The sequence below is a fragment of the Spermophilus citellus genome, assembly GCF_964194105.1.
Source record: "Spermophilus citellus genome assembly, chromosome: 12".
In the NCBI taxonomy this organism is placed as follows: Eukaryota; Metazoa; Chordata; class Mammalia; order Rodentia; family Sciuridae; genus Spermophilus; species Spermophilus citellus.
In genome coordinates this window covers 72,101,233-72,107,232 of record NC_138198.1, presented here as the reverse complement: position 1 = coordinate 72,107,232, position 6,000 = coordinate 72,101,233, and positions in this window count along the sequence as shown.

Below are 6,000 nucleotides of genomic sequence, written 5' to 3'. Positions count from 1 at the left end.
CTACCAAAAAAAAAGTTAGTTTGGGGTAGCAGTTCCACAGTTCTGGTAAGAACAAAATACATAAAAATGTATGAGGTTCAAAATACAAATGTGTACCATCTATGATCAAATATATGAACTAAATGCTTATTATTTTTTTCACTTACAAGTAGCCTTGTTTGACATAAAGATTTATGATTTTGTTATGTCTTCATTCATCATGGTCCCAGAGTGGCACTGGTCTGATGTTGAGGTTCTGTGCAGTAGTTTATTTATTTTTTAAATTTTAATTTGTTATATATGACAACAGAGTACATTACAATTCGTTTTACACATATAGAGCACAATTTTTCATAGAGATATGGTTGTACACTGTGCAGTGGTTTATGTTAGACAGACACAGGTCCTAGCTTGGAGAACCAGGTCAGATCCTAGGATCGCAGAGGCCAGCTACAGGGGAGACCAGCTCTGGATCTCAGCAACAGCTTTCTCTTTCTCATATTATTTTCTGTATGGGATAATGAGCCTCCACAAGGCAGGTACTATGTTTTTTTTCACCCCTGCTCTACCAGGTCTCTATATGAGGCTTAGCATTTTCAAAAGTGTTCAATAAATAATCTGCAGATGAATGAGTGTATAAATGACTGAGTTGATGAACAGGCAATGAGGATTCTTTAACAGTCTTCTGTCCCAATTATGTTGGAAAGGATTAAGCAAAATGAAAAGTGTTCATGTCTTCTTAGTGTGGATGGATATAAAGATGAGTCAGTTTGATTCAATTTGAGACATTCTTACCTTGAGGAATGGATATTAATCATAGGGTGACCACATAGCCCTACCTGCCCAGCCCCAATCCAGTTCATGCCTGCTGTTCCTGTAATTTTCAAGTGCCCTCCTCTCCTCTTAAATGATCTGTGGTCTGGGTGATAAATTATATGCTCATCGTAGTTATGGAAGGGAGGACTGCTTCTGAACAATAGCCAGAAGATACCAGGAATGGGGTGTCCTAAATAGGTAGGGGCTTACAGCTGAGGGGAGAAAAACAATGCATCCTTGACCTCTTTCTTCTCTTGAATTCTTAGATCCTGGGGGCAGTATTTAAAGAGGTAAATGTGAAATGTATTTATTCTATGTTTATGATATTGGAAACCACTCAAACACATGGTTGAATTTTAATATTCTGTTGCAATTGGGTAATCAGAAATATGTATAACTAGCATCTACTATAGTCACTCTAAACTTTCTTCATTATGCTGTTCTTTCATTGTAATTAGTTTACATTTTTTGAGCATAATTTTGGAATGAACAGAGGGGATTCTCAACTTACAATGGATACTCATGCGGATAATTAAATTAGCATTTAGAACTTTACCTCAACTCTCAGAAGTATATTAAAACTTATTTATGCTCAACTCCCTAATTGTATAGATGAGGCCTCTCAGAGACAAGGAAGACTGAGATATTTTGTTGAATAGGTGAATAAATTTGTAATTGAACAAATCATCTGTCCAGGCACTGAGCATAGGTTGTTCTAATTCTTCACTGGTAAAATTTGTCCAACAATAACTTCACATAGAAATCATAAAATGCTTTTTCATGTGTGACCTTCTACAATATCCGACCTCCACAATTCATTAGTAGGCTTATTTCATAAGTGTTATCTGCTATGGAGCCTTCTTTTAGTCCATTGTTTCATCCTTACTTTCTGTGTAAACCTACCTTTACTTTATATGTAAAGGTGAGCCTTAAAGCTGGCCAGAGTTAGCAGGAAGAAGTGGTTATTGGCATTTTCTATTTCACATTTTCATTTTTGTTTGGGAGGATAGTAACTCATTAGGAAGAGAAATAAGTAATGAGAAATTATAAAAAAGTAAACACAGGCATACATTTCAAGATCTACATGATGAGATTTGTCATATTCTAAATTAAAGGGGTGATAACATAGCCCATTCGTTTCTCTTCATTTTTCAGAATATACATACTGCAGATGAGGGAAGGAAGAGAACTTTGCTTAGTTTTCCTTATTTAACAACATATTTTCCCTGTGTATCAAGTTTAGAATCCAGGAACAGTTTTTAAATATCATTTAAAAGTCACTAGCAATTAGGTTGCCAGAGAAAAAGAGTCCAAATATAAGATTTTAAGTTTCACAAACATGTCAAAGTTTGTATAATAGAATACTGCCCCCTTTGATTAAAGAAGGTTTCTTAAACCTTGGGGTTACTTTAAATTACAATTCTCACTCCTTTCCCAAGCCCAAATGCTGACATTTTTAGATTCCTGCTTTGAACACACTGTGCTGGAGGGTGGCATCCTGACACCGACCACCAGGGGGCATCCTCCACAACATCTCAGCTCTGAAGGACAAGTTGTGGTTCTCAATGCTGTCAGCCCCAACCACACCCTTTTCTTAGGGCATGCCCTTTATTTGAAATGAGAATCATTGTGTGTGTATCACTCCCCTAAAAAAATATTTTAAAAATCACTACAATGCTGTAATGCCAATATAAGAGAGAAATAATAAAGGAATATATATATTGTTATAACATCTATACAATATGCATTTCAACGTATAAATTGAAAATTTATAATAAAGAATACAGATTCTCTGCAGTGATGAAACTTTAAAAATTAAGAAAATGCAGACAAACACAGGTGTGCTTTATTGACAACTCCAGTGCCTTGAGCGGCACCTTAATGAAATGATCAAAGGTGAAAGATGCATCAAAGATCTCCAAATAAAATAAAATGCAGTCTTGGTTTCTACTGCAGTTCCATTCCTAAAAGAATCCAGTAGCTATTAAAATAACCTTTAAAAAGTACTTCTTTAGTATACATATGTCAAAACATCATCTTGTGATCTACAAATGAAATATAGTTATTTGTAAATTTAAAATAATAATTAGAACAATTTTTAAAAATAATTTAAAAATGCTGCTCTACATTTTAGGCCCAGATAATGACAGATTTTTTCTAACTAATGTGAATGTTTTAATGGGCATTCAGAAGTTGGGCAGTTGGCTGGACAATTCTTTTCTGGGTAAATTGCAACGCATCTAGCATTCCCAATGTCCCTATCCCTTCAATACCAGTTGTGTCCCCCTATCTAACTTTTGTGCTAATGACCCCCCAAATACACTCCCAAAATGTCCCAAGGGGAGGTGCTCCCACCCATACTAAGGACTAAGGCAAGACCAAAAGGGCTTCCCTTCTGCTATCATCCCTCTCCATCCTCTCCATTGTCATACCAGAGGGAGATTCATTCAAAGACTCCAGTGCAGGTTTAACTGAATAAACCTCCATGTCATAGTTTGGATCTGAAGATGGTGCAGTTTAGATCTGAAATGTCCCCCAAAACCCATGTGTTAAAGGCTTGGCCTCTAATCAATGGAGGTGGATAATGTTTATGAGGTGGGGCCTAGTGGGAGGAAGTAGGTCATTGGTGGTTTGCCTTCAGGGAAATATTGGGGCTCCAGCCCCTTTCTTTTGCTTCCTGGATATTCTGTAGTGATGAGCTTCCTCTGCCTCATACTCCCAAAAGCTATGGGCCAACCAATCAGGGACCAACTTCCAAAATTTTTAGCCGAAATAAACATTTCCTTTTTTGAAGTTGATTACCTCAGCTATCTTGTTACAGTAAAGGAAAGGCTAGCACTCTCTGTTACCCATATTTTTATACCCATAAAAGTGGGTCATTCTGTTTTCTGAAAGCATAGAGAAAGAGTATTTAAAAGAAACAGGAAGAAATGCAAACAACAAACATGTGGCATTGGAGCTGTGCTAGAAACATTGATGCCAAATTTCTTAAGGCAAGGACAGATGGTTACATATGGTTACCTGCATTGAAAATATGTTTTAAAAATATAGTTCTCACTGAGTTGCTTAGAGCCTTGCTTTTGCTGAGGCTAGATTTGAACTCACAATCCTTCTGCCTCAGCCTCCCAAGCCGCTGGGATTACAATCGTGCACCACTGTGCCTGGCTCACTAGCAGAATTTTAATGTTCTCAAATTCAAGACCCTCTGAGATCATCACTGTCATCAACACCACACAGCTGCCAATCTGACCATGAGAGGGTCTAGTAAGTACTGTGAGAGGCTGGCTTGGGTCCCACATGGAATTTTGGCAGTTACCTTGCAAGGGGAGCTGGGAGGTTCCCAACCACCCAATATAACAGATGCCTCGGCTTCACACACAGGGGCCCACCTTGACTTCAGGTGAACTTTAAATTTCCTGATTGCCAAAAAAATTGCTCATTCTCTTGAAAATTTCCCACTGTTTTCATGCTGTTCAAAGAGGATGGTTTCTCATGAAAAACTAGGAATTATTTCATATTTTAATGTGTCTTTATGTTAAAATAAGAGAAAAAACTGGAATACAGACAAATAACTGGTTTTGGACAAGGTTGTGAGGGTGCAGAAATTCTGGATATAATTTGGGCTGTGAGTATACAGCACAAAATGTAGTTCTGAGTAAGCCATATTTTGTTCCTCTATGGGTCAAAGTTAAAGTCATTTCTCGTTGTACAACTGTATATAAACACAGAATGAATTTCGCTCATTTGGTGATTTTTTTTTTTTTTTTTTTTTTTAGCAGTACATGGGATTGAACCCAGGGCCTTTATGCATGCTAGGCAAACAGTAGATCCCTGAGCTGTAACACCAGATCTTTATTTTATTTTGAGATAGGGTATTCCCAAGTAGCCCAGGTTGGTCTGGAACTCAAAATCCTCCTGCTTCAGCCTCCTGGTTAGCTGGAATTACAGGCATGCAACACCACACCAGGCTTGGTTTGGTGATATTGTAAAGAGTATTTAAGTTTCCTCCACTGGTATTAGATAATGATGATGAAAATAATGAAAATAATATCAGAGCTGGGTATGGTGGCATGCATCTACAGTCTCCACTATTTAGGAAGCTGAGGAAGGATCATTTAGTTCAAGGCCAAGTTCAGGAACATAATAGAAGCCCATCTAACAAACAAACAAAACCTTCTCCAAGGCCAAGAAATCACACAGAAGATATGACTTTGGCAGGATTTGGACCCAGATTCACCTGGTGTCAATGCCTCAGCTCTTATAACCATACCACACTGTTTTGGACAAAGAGGTCATGAGCACAATCCTACAGACATTACTGACACCCTAGGCTTGCATTTAGGCTCCTACAGAAGAATGATACAATTGGAACCATGGAATATATGTTATAAGTCTATGCAATGAAGATTCCAGCACAAGGAATTGAAAGCCAAATAGGAGACAACGAAGTAACCCAGAGATTGGCAAGCACCAATCATGACTATCATGGAAGTCTGAAAACTTCACAACTTTGGAGTATAAAAAACAATCCCTCCTTTTAAGTTGATTTCTCTTAGGTATTTTATTATAGTAACAGAAAGCTGAGTAATAAACCCCCTCACCCAGCTTTTCACACATACATAAAGGTGGGTCACTCCTTCCCTGACAGCACTATGGTTACATTCTAGGCTCAGATAACAGATTATTATCTGATGGGACAATTCTCTGGGCATATCTAACATCCCTTACTCGCAACTCACCTAAATGCTAATTATGCTCCCCAATCCAATTTTTGTTATAACAAACAACATCTTAAAACACTCCAAAATGCTCTTGACAGCAAGGTGAAAAGGAAGCCAAAGTTACCAGAAGGAGCAAGGACAACCTCAGAGAGCCATTCCACAAAGGAGACTGGACCCTGCTGGAGAAGACACATGAGGCAGAGAGAGAGGGTGATACCCTGGTCTTTCCCTTCCTGTCCATTCTAATCTCCTGACAGCCCACCCTCAGTTAAACTGAGCAAAGCAAGAAGCCTGGAAACCCACCCATGGTGTTTTTTTTTTTTTTTTTTCAGCTCTTCCAGGCAGAGCAGAGAGGGGAGAGGCAGGGACCAAGATCTGGGGGTAGAGGAACCACACAGGTGTAGTCACACTGAGTCTTGCTGTTGTTTTACAGAATAAGCACCTCAATATTCTTTTAAATAGTAAACCTATTCATGCCTTGAGA